Source organism: Metopolophium dirhodum, chromosome 9 (genome assembly GCF_019925205.1).
Source record: "Metopolophium dirhodum isolate CAU chromosome 9, ASM1992520v1, whole genome shotgun sequence".
Classification (NCBI taxonomy): domain Eukaryota; kingdom Metazoa; phylum Arthropoda; class Insecta; order Hemiptera; family Aphididae; genus Metopolophium; species Metopolophium dirhodum.
In genome coordinates, this window is record NC_083568.1 from 18,553,922 (window position 1) to 18,566,739 (window position 12,818).

A 12,818-nucleotide genomic window follows, 5' to 3' on the forward strand; every position below is an offset into this window, starting at 1 on the left:
TAACGCAGAACGGCGCACGGCGTAATTTACTACTTTTTTCTTTTCTTCTCATTCCCATCATCGTCGATTCCTTCCAATATTTTACTATAGTATGTTGTTATGTATATATGGCATAGTTTTACCTGTACAGCAATAATAGGTACCTACTGCACGACACTGCAGGCGGAGGAAAACGCTTCACTGCGGCAAGGTCACTGCCTGAAAAATGGAAAACAATTAAATCGTGTTACGACCGTAGGAAAACTGTTTAAAACCTAATTACAAACGGTTTAATAATATATAAAAGTAAATTAAGTAATATATCATCGACAATTCCGATATGAACCCTCCGGAAAATGTATGGCGTTCGGGGGCACTGCTGTAGTTGTTCTTACCAAATCAAGAACATAGCACATACTCTCCACATAGTCTCTAGGACATACATGCATTACCTTTCTTATTATCTATGACGAAATAAGATATGGACGAGTCCTTTGTGATAACTTTGTGGTGGAATAAACAACACGAATAAACATATATAATATATATTATATATATAGCCCCTTATTTGACGCAGACTGATTCGTTTGAAACTTTCCAACCACACTAGCTATAAGAAGTCCTCCGCAGGAGATGAAAATACAATATACATGATAATTAAAAAATATTATAAATCGGGTGAAACATCGACATTTGCTTGTGGATAATTAAAATGTATGTTAAGCATTAAGAGCGAGCTAACGACAGACTTATATTGCCACTAAACCTAATTTCAATGAAAAAAATGTGGCTACAAAATGTATTATCTAGCCGCGGTGTGACGTTTCAAGTCTGCTCGCCAATAAAATATTATATGAAAAATGTACTATTCGTCGACTGTGCTACTTTTATGAGTTTGGACAAAACTATATATATAACACACTGTATTATATACACAGAAACGTAACATTTACTACACCTATGACGTTGTTTAGCGGTGATACTATTGTTCATTGATTTACCTATGTGAAATCGGCTGCACAGTCGTGCATAATACTATATAGTGCTATATACTAACAATAGTATAATATATAGTCTATACTCTATAATATAGAGTCTATATATAAATTTATAATGGTATATATATAATATGATATTATATATAACCACATAGGCATATATAGCATTATATTTGTAATAAATCCAACTCCTCATGACATTCTGTTAAAAATTAAAATACACTATCATGCCCTGAACAATACGATTTAACCGGGTCCGCCTATATGTATTAGCATTTAGCACTTAGCACACACACCTATTTTACATAAAGTTTATTAAAATGTATAGATTACTATGTCCAAATCAGAGACGCCCGCGGCAGAGGATTATCACCTCAGTAGGTGCAAAATACATTTGGTGTCTTCATAGTCGTGGGGGACATTGCTCTGTTCATTAAAAATCATCATACACGGAATAGTACAACAATAATCAGAAAATAATATACATTATATAATATTATATAATAGTATATAATAATTTACAATATGTGAATGTGTCAATATAGAAACCATATAAAACAGAAATGATTTTTTTTAAATTTAAGTATAGGGATTTATAATTTATCTCATAGTCCTACATTCTTATGGTCAATATAAATTATTAACCGTATAAAACCATAATAGTTAGGAATAATAAACTATTATTAATGTAATAAATGTAAGCTTTACTGTTATTGGTATCGTTAATATAATATAGATAGTTACTAAACGTAACTTCTATAAGTATGGCTGTGGGTTTGTAGGAAATGAATTTTATTTTTACTCGTTGTGAACCATAGATTTTTTTATTACAAAGTTTCAAACCGTTACAAACCGTTAACATTTGAAACTTTTATTTTGCATTTTTTGTATCGTTAGATATAAATTCGCATTATGCTTCTATCCTTGCGTGACGGTACCGCATGTACAGTGGTTCTCACTATTTTGGCCATTATTATAGAAATTAACAAAGAAGAAACCACAATTATTTGAAAAATCCAAAATCCGGGTGTCACTGATCCAAATGAACAATGATCTATTCTGTGTTGAATAACTAAAAGATAATTTTATACGCATACGCCAATACGCCATTCTAATATGTAACCATGAAGGAAAGAATTATGTGTATCAAATTCAATTATGCACACATACATCAGAGATAGGTACACTATTTGCTGAAATATATTGTGTAGGTGCGCATTCATAATTGTAAACATCAATCATATTATGTGTTGCTAATGTTTTTAAATGACTAAACAAAATTTTGATCATAATTCATATCGATAATATCATTATAAATAACATTAAGCATACCTACATTTTAAAATGTATATTATTATATTTTTTTTTTTACTCGAAATAGATTTTAATTTTTTTTAGCATTGAGTCATTATGATTTCTTGAAATTTAACTTCATATCACATTGCAATGTAGTTCTATTATAGTAGAGATTTCTTAGAACCACGTGCTGTAACAATACAATATAACGATATATAGGTAGTATATTAGTTATTGTGCAATTATATACAATATTGTTTTAGTCAATAAAATATTTGCATAGTGATCGATTCTAAAAAGTCAACTTCATTTGAAATTATTCTCAATTATTATTCGGCGCAACACCGAAATCATAGGTTTAAACAGTATATTATTATTTATTATTCTATATATCATGCGAATATTATAAGTTGAATAGTAATTCGCACGAACTATGTCAAACGCAAAATAACATAATCGTCGTAATGACTACCTGCAATTTACATGTCATGATTCGACGTGAAAAAGTGTCGGTCCACGAATTATTACACATATTATCCTTACACATGCCTACCTAGTACTTAAATCTATATGTTCCAAGTGTGTTTGTGTGTGTGTGTGTGTGTGTGTGTGTGTGTGTGTGTGTGTGTGTTTGTGTGTGTGTGTGTGTGCGCGTCGTGTGATATAAATAATAATATTATTGAATAGAATATAATACATTATATTGTGAGTATACGTCTGATACACAATAATACTATTACACATTATGTTGTATACATCGGACAGCTTTTATTATTCTTTCGTTTGTTTTCGAACGATTTACGTTTTCAGCCCGTACAAAGAAAACGCGCACATTCCTGCATTTTAAGTATATCTGTTGTTGCCATTTGTGTTGGTGCACCAAAGTGTACCGGATGCAATTACACGTATGGAAAAAAAAAATATACAAATAACAGGTCTTCTTCCCTATCTCAATAACATCTCATCATTCATTCTCGTCCGCCGTAATTCCGGCGCACGGCTTTGATATGGGACCACGCACAACATAAATCAGTGTACCTCAAATATAGCATAATAGTGTTGTACGTGTGGAGACATTCGTCGTCGACGTATATTATATTATTTTTTTATACGTCAGAATAATAATATAATATCATGTCGAAAACGAACAGCTGAAGGTTTGAACGGCGTTTTAGATCTTCTCGCCTGCGACAACTCACTATACAGCGTACGATATTATTATGATCACCGCATTATTATAATACGATATAACACTGTAAACCGTGAAACAGTATACCCTCGGCACCGAGCAGCCAGCCGAATTGAAAAATTTTCAAGATTAAAACACTCACTCTGTTATAGTCGATGTAATTTTTCAAATAAATATGTGACCAACCATGTACCTACGATACTAATACTCGGAAACTTGTAGGACGTCGCATTCGATCTGAATATCGAACCCGTAGAACATACTCTGATGAATTCACTATTCTCTTTTAAATGCGCATTTGAGCCGCACGCAGAATAATATGTCCTGTTTCTAAATACTCTTGACTTCCTAATAACCGTATGTACATATTATATCGGACCCCTCGTCACCGTAATCGACGTAATAACACACGACTAATTCAGGATATCGGACACCGGATTCGCGTAGAATTAACTATAACTGTTATAGGTATATAATATGTCTGTACAGTAGACATACACTCCACGTCGGTATACTATATGGTAAGAGTTAAAATTGTTTATTTAATCATATTTCCCCCTATATAGCGTACTACCATCGTATATTTAATACTTAATAGACCTAAATTAGAAACAGCCATTGTGTGTATTATTGTTTTCCCGTTAGGTCGTTGCACAAGTCATGGGGGGTGGGAGTATAAAGCTCGCTACGATATTACTATAAGTGAGGATCTACATTTGATATTTACGATCATTTACATAAAGCCGACAGTAGAGCCAGTAGAGGTTAAGGTTGTGCGCCTATAAGTATACTGCAGCGGTCATCGTACCGTGACGGTGGATTTCAGTGGTAGGGCAAATGTGTTGTGTATATTATGTTTTTTTTTCCGGAGGAGAAATTACGTTTGAATCAAAATAATAACGAAAAAAAAGGTTATTTAATCAACAATTGGATTTCGTGACGGTGCCGTGACATTTTTTCGTGCGATTTCCGGCAATTCAAACGTTTTGTAAAAACCTACGTTGAAAATGTACCGGAAAATCCGTACAAAACAAATACGAAAGTAAATCGCAATATATAACATTATAATACCTATTATACCTATTTGTTTGTTGTTTTGATATCAACCAGAATAACCGTCATGATTATATATTAATTTTTAAAAAATAATACATACCAAATAACTATATAGTATAAATAATACCCGAATGCTAGATAATGTAATTATGCATATTATGCATATTATACGCTTATAGCGTAACGAGAATTGCTCTTGTGGTTAATGAATACTATATAATTACGTTTGTATATCAATATTTGTTTTCAAACAATTTACAGTATGGAAAAATGACGGTTATATAGCCACATAGGTGCTTAGTGCTTATACAAATAATCCAATTTTGTTCTGCACCACGACGAACGAACGTCTTAACCGACCGGATCTAATAACGTGCGCACACCTTCTCGTCAATGGTGAATAGAGCAATAACTCTACTTCCGTTAATAAGGGTCCTCGAACAATAAGCTATTATGCATTTTCGTTAACAACATCAAACACGACTCAGATGTCTGTTCTGGCCGAGTGTATTTTATGTTTTATAATATTCATCTTAATAACCATGTATAAAATATATATCCACATAACCGCTACGCTCGTGCCATTCGCCATACATACAACACATTCAACTCGTTTTTCTTTACAATAATTGTACCGTTGACGGTGTGTAAACCCATGGTTACATAACTGAAGAAAAATGTCTGAAATCAATTACACCGGAAACGCGTGTATTATAATGAAATATACGGCCTTGTATTGTTAAAAAAAATGCGTCGTATTAACTTGGAAAAATCATTTTTTAATTTTCAAATACATTTTTCAACAGAAATAATGTTACTAGATGATAATATTGTGCGTACATACACGATGCACACGATGCGTTTAATGCACAACATTACAGTTTGTGGTGTACAATTTATAAATGATTTCGTACCTGCACGTTAATAAATCGCACTTAAATTTTTAAAATTTTTAAAGAAATTGACCGTAGCATTTGTTATTACTTGCGGGTAGTACCTATGTCTAGTGAACATCTCTGCACGCGTGTGTGTATGTGGCATAGTAACGTACACAAGTGTTTAAAGGGAAAACATGTCCGTATGTAGGTCGCAATGGTAATACAAGAAAATAACATTAATAAAATATATATATTATACATACATTACTTAAGCTTGACCGGGCTCAATTTTTTTTTATAGGATCCTGTTGCTATTTTATCAATTTTTAATGATTCCAACCTCTTCGTATTCCATTCGAGAGATTGGTCCTGCAGTTCACTTCATTATCAAATCGTACGTACGCGTAGTAGTGCCTATCCAAAAAACAGGTCTTATTGATGAATTATTAGATGACGAAAATATCCTTTCGTTAACGTTTAGTTGTTCGTGATTGATGTCTATTGACCGGTAACAAACAACAAACATACTAACTATATAATGACATCAATTCCTTGTATAGTAAGTACCTACGTCTAAAGTGCCTACGTCTAAAATCCTATAACTCAACATTAAAAAATAGAAATGGTGTTCTTCTTAAATGAACCCAAATTTATGTGAATACGTACTTATACGAATAGATAAATTCATTGATTTTGGTTTAACTCTTATATTAGTTATATTATAATTACGTTAAAAAGGGCAATTAATTTTACAATGAATATGGTTGAACTTGTTTTTATGGCTGTATGAGTTAATTTTTCAAAGTAGTGACTTTCCTCTTCGATTATCCAATAAATGCATAATATAATATCGCGGTCCGAATTCAAACTGTTGTAACCGGCACTATAACCGCCGTATACCGTCCATGGTCATTGTTTGGTCTCGTGGGAATGGTCTTGAACCTTGATGATCTGTTTTGTAAGATAGCATAATAAAAAGAACACCGTTTTCCTTAAATAAACCCTGTCTGGTCATAATATGTCCGTTTATACGCGTTTGATACCAAAAAAATAGAGTCCCACGCCATAATATAGTTATGTAACTAATATACGTGTCAATATACAATAAACTATTATCGTTATAATAATGTTGGTGTGACTTTGCAGACGCTTGTGGAAAACCAGTTAGTAACCTCCGCGAAAAAATATATTCTCTCAAAGCTTCGGATAAGTATAGAATATTATGTCCAGTAAATCCTTATTTGAGCATCGGACACGATCGTGATCGGATTGACCATTGTGACGTTACACCAATACTGCACACGTACTCAACAATATCGGTATATCTATATAAAATATTTCGAAAGTATAATACCTATAATAGTTGCGAGCAAAATAATGCAACTTGTTGTCGAAGTCGGTAAAACATAAATATTTTTTCCGTTGATGTAATAGCTAGTACACGCGACAAGTAGGTACATATTAGTAAATTACTGTTATATATATAGTGTACCTACTCTGTACTAGAAGTGTACTAAATATAACGTCAGCCATTAGGTACCTATAATGTGCAATTTATGCCGAAATTGACATGCTCGTATATTATTTGGAGATAATTTTCTTTTTTAAATTGAGTTTGACAAACTCTGCTTTTTAATAATAACGTATCTCTGTCACAAATTATAAAATCAATTAACTTGCATAGCCCGATAGCCGTATAATATGTAGGTAGATAGGTATACCTAGTACCTACGTGAAATATTATATTCATTACACAATCAAAATTAACAACAGTTACTAATAGGAAATAATAATATATATTTCATAAAACATTGTAAAATATTTATCAAAACTAGAATATTATAGAACTTCGTTGACTCGAAAACAATAAATTTCTATAAACTACTCATTTGCATTTTAGTGCAGTTACTTACAAAATATTAAAACGTCAAAAGAATTATTTAATTTTACCAATGAAACGTTTTAACGACAACATATATAGATATGTCAAGCTATTTGCATTGGCAGACAAAACATTTTGAGTACCTATAAATAATAATATTCCTAACGCAAAAAAACAATGCCAGTTTTAATTTTGAAATGCGTTTCGCAATAATTCGTGCACCTACCTACAAAATAAAAAACAATAAATAATAATTTTTTTTTAACTCAATGTCTATTATAAGTTATTATTACTATTTACACTTGCCACTTGGTGCAAATAATTTCCCCTTCTATACTATAGTGCCCAGGAAAATATCTTTAGTTGTTTGTTTCAAAATTATAGCGGACATTTTTCTCTTAAATATGAAAACATTCGAAATGCGTTTAACCGAATTGACTTATATATAGGTAGAGGTACCTTAGTGTTTTTTTTCACTTTTTTACATAATATGAAATCTATAATGAAAACGGTGGCTGACAAATGTTTGCTTTCACGTGTTTTTTGGTTGAACATCGAAGTTAACTAACGTAAATTCCATCGTGCCGATGATCAAAAATACGGAATAATATTTTTAATGATATTTTTGGTGACCACAAGCAACGGGAACGAGCAGAAAATATAATCTAACCAATTTTCAAACCTAGTAAAACCGGTTCAGAACGGTTCAAGTTTCCGGTATTTTTTATGCATAGTGAAGTTGTTAAGATACGTAATCACACTGTCAGAGATCGTAAAATTTCAATTGGTTTTTTAAGCCACGTACCTTATGTCTGAATTTAATTGCAACCGTTAATATATTTCAATTAATAATTAACAAATACATACCGTTTACATGAAAAAACAATTTGTCTGGAGATTGTATTCACTCCAATCAGCTAAAATCCATAAAAATATTGATGGAATACCTATTTTGTTATTTGCATAATTTCGTAAATATATTGAATCGAAAGTGATATGAATGAAAAAAAATTCATCTCATCCCACTTCAGATTGCTCTTCCGATAATAATATTTCACAAGGTCGTTCATTATTATTATTAAAGGTTATAGGTACTTATACTGAATAAAATACTGGTTGAAATATTTTTCACCGTGCTGTTACAGACTGTTTTATGCTTGTACATTTATTTATTTATTTGAAAGAATTTAATAATTTGTATACAATATTATATTATGCTATACGAAAAATGAATGGTACATGATTATTGATTACATTATACATTTTACATATTGTGGTAAAGAAGCTATCCTAATGAATAATGCTTATACATACGTTGTATTCTTAACGACCTAATAATAATAAATAATACTATTCATCCGTAAATATTCAAATTAACGTTATTATTCAGTTTTACGACTCGTCGTATTTGACAAATTATTTTTAACCTATTATTAATATTTAATATTATTTAATATATATTTACGATTGCACATTTCTTACAGTGTTTAAACTTTAAATTGTAAAAAATAATTAATATTTAAATATTATAAATCATCATTTTTTTTAAACTACCTACCTATAGATATCTTATAAGTAAATAAATCTAATTAGTAATTGTTATTTATTGCACTTTTAAAATTATACAAAAATATTGAAATTATTAAATTATAGTAGCATCAAGAATTAATAAAAACGAATTTCTAAAAATAAAATTTAATGATTTAGATTTAATTAACTATAAAAATAATTAATTAATTACTTGGAAATATTGTTTAATGAAACCAAAAAAAAAACAATAATTATTTGGGATTGGTTTTGTTAATAAGATATGTGTTAGGCACCTAAAAATATTTCACATTTATTTCATTATAAAAAGCTAATAAATAAATGTGAATCATTAATATCAATAAATACAAAGCTATATTTAGGTAAACACCAAACGTTAATATTTTTGTATAGTTATTATAAATTATTATTAGGTATAAAATGAGTACCTAATTAATATTACCCACATAGGCGCGAATTGTGGGGGGGCTTGGGGGGCTAAGCCCCCTCCCCCTGCAACTGTAGCCCCCCTCCCCCAAAACCTAGGACACACAATTTTAAAATGCTATATTTGCAATGGTCTGCTTGCCTTTAACATATTCAGCCCTCCCAAGTCAAAATTTGAAATTGCGCCTATGATTACCCACTAATTCTAGTATTTAATTATTATTGGTATTGTTCTTGTTGGTATTATTTTATAAAATATTTGTAGAAAATATTGCGAATACAAATAATATTACTTAATTGAGGAATACCTTTACATTTAACGGGGGTGTTTTGTTAAATATTTCCTCTGCACGTACACGCGAGTTATTTCTGATATGGTTATGTAATATTAGTTTAAGACAGACGAAACGTCTTAACTTGTTGTCACCGCCATCGGCGTACTTGGGGTGGCATAAAGGGACGGAAAACTCGCATGCACATGCACACCGCACACGTACACGCGACCGCGACAAACTTGCACAAACACACATACGCGTCGTGTAATGTTTGCCTAAAAACTTTTCTTAACCCCAAAGTCCCCCGAGTGTTGTCTGAAGTTTTCGCACTACTTCCACGAGTACTACTACTACTACTACTACTTCTACTACTACTACTACTACTACTACTACTACTATTACTTCTAATATCACTATTACTATTGCCGTCGCTATAATATAATAGCGGTACCAACTACGACTTGACGCGCGTACAAACTATATATAATTCGATTGCGTTTCGTAAACCAACGCAAATACCGCAAGCCGCGGACAAGGACGTTAACAGTTATGATTTTCGACTGCACACACACACCTGCCCCACAGTCGGTTTTAGTCGTGTGTGTAAGTGCGTAATGTTCGCACGAGAATATCGCAGCAACCGTGCAGGTATGTGTAATAATAGATGTACAATATAGTGCAGATGACTTGCGCGCGTGTGTGTGCGAGCGTCCGTTTAAACACTCCCGCACCACTGTCTGTGTTAACGATTCGACTCGTGATAGTATAATATTTGAGTATGGGTAGGGCACCCACTTAAATCCTCCCCGGCAGGAGACGTACAGACAGAGGTGGTGAATACGTGCGCCCGAGGATACCTAAAACAGCAGCGGAAATTCGTCCGTACGAATGCGAAATTCGAGCGAATTACGCAACGGTTTCGTTAATGCGATAATAGGTACACATTACAGTAAATATATATATATATAACTACGCACACATAAACACACAAATTACGTACATACATTCCAACGACGCAATCCGTTGTGCCTACGCTGAAGCCGTCGCACAATAGGAGAACGTGTGTGTGTGTGTGTGTGTGTGTGTGCGTATTGTGAGACAGATCAGCTATGTAGTGTGCTCTGCAGGCGAACGTGATTTTGTGGTCCATCAGCATCTATACAGCGGCATGCGATGTGCAGGTGGATAAATCGTCTCTAAACATAAGATTAGCGTACAGGGCGGTTCTCTCTACAACGACTCTGAACGTTTAAATCTAAAAAAAAAAAATATATTTTTTTTAAATTTCTTCTCAATTATTATTAAATAGTAAATACGTTAATAGACATTATAACCGTAGTCAAAAGATATATAATAATAATATAATATATATATATATAGGTAATATTATTATATTGTTATATTACGTGACGATTATTATATGATATAGTTGACATTGAAAAGTCAAAACTCGACTACTACGACGTTATTATTATATTATAGTTATTAGCAAACAAATATATAATATTACTGAGTGGGCGTGACACGTTTCCGTGCAAAACATATTACATCTAAATCATATTATATTTAAAAAAAAAATTATTAGTATTCCATTTAGCAAAATGTATACAGACTATTTGAATGTCTAGAGATACTGATTATAGACATTGTTTAGAAACACCCTGTATGTGAATGTGTGTAATAAACGACCTGTTAAAATAGTACAGTCACGCATGTAACCGTCGCTAATAAAAATACAAACATAATATTATTATACAGCTGACGATGTTTTGGACCATTATTTAAAAATCGTGTCGGCGACCACGATTGAGATAACCGAAATAATAATAAACAAAAAAAAACCCGTTAAAGTTTGTTCAGTCGTCATTGCGGGCAACAATATCAAAGTTGTTTCTGAAACACTTATATACATAGTAGAAGAAAAAACATTCCTTCAGGCGACTACATTATAAAGAAAACATTTTGAATTAGGAAACGTTATTTCATATTATGGCACGCACTGAAACACGGCGAAGCTCGGTGTGAATTACACACCTGTATGAATGTTTAAGATTAACAGGGGATAAAATAATTATATTCTATTTTTTTTAAATAAACCTACAGCTTCAGAATAAGAAAGAAATTAAAATAGCTTTTATATTATTTAATTAATACTGTAAACAAACCAGCTATATCATTAACATAACATTATTTAATAATAATACATTTTAAACTATATAATTATTATTTACCATATAATATATTGTATTATATTAGGTACTCTAAATCTAGATTCTGAACGAAAATTGATTGTATTGATATTTGATTTTACAATGATTTTTTTCTGTCTTTTATTATACCTTTTGGGGCAGTAAAAATTCAACTTAGGGGGTGGTTTCTGGTAGAAAATTCGATCTAATTAGTACTTTATAGTGGACAATTTCCAGTACTTTTCAAAATAACCGGAAAAAATTTAGGGAAAACCGGGATTTTTACGCACAACCAACATTTGACAAAATCGATTTTGTTTCTTTGGTATAACTCAAAGACAAATAACCTTAGATACATGACATTTTTATCAAATGTTTATTATACTACTATTTTCTATAAATGATAACATTTTTAAAATATTTTGACTATTTGAAATGTTCAAGTTTTTTAGTTTTTTTTCCATAAATGTTGATAAAAATTTTCGCTGAGTCGAAAAACTTGAAAACTAATACAATGTTTTTAATAAAATGTTATTATAGCTACTAAAAAATATAAAACGATCCAATAGCATAATTTTTTTAAGCATTTGAAGTTCAAATTTGGACGAAATCAGATAATATTTAAACGAATAATAACGAATTTAGTTATTTTGTTGTAATTTAATAATATTATTGGTAGTTCTCGAAACTTTTAACATTTAACGTATATTATTATATTTTATACACACAATGAAATTTTGAATTACAATATTTTCGGCAAAAATTAATTCAACCTATTGTATTACTAATAGTAAAATAAATTACTTTACAACAATAATTTAAATATATGACATACAATGTATACATATATACCTAAAGTAATATATAGGCAAACAAACCATTTTCACTGTACCTATACAATAATATTAATTATTGAATTCAAATTGAATACATACATTGCATTGCCCCTCAATGACAAGTAGGTGCATCAGCATTCGACCCCCTACTGTACAGCAGAACTTTTGAGTTACTTACTTTTAACATTTTCTTCTCAAATTATCAATTTTATAATTTTCATTTTAAAACTAAAAACAATATATAATATATATTATATACTGCAAAT

The 12,818-nt window shown here is 31.2% G+C and overlaps 1 protein-coding gene across 2 annotated transcripts in view; it reads left to right on the top strand.

Moving 5' to 3' along the window:
- The window catches only part of LOC132952325 (uncharacterized), a 32,232-nt gene that overhangs the window by 6,349 nt on the left and 13,065 nt on the right, over nucleotides 1-12,818 (top strand). The gene's annotated exons all lie outside the window — the stretch shown is intronic.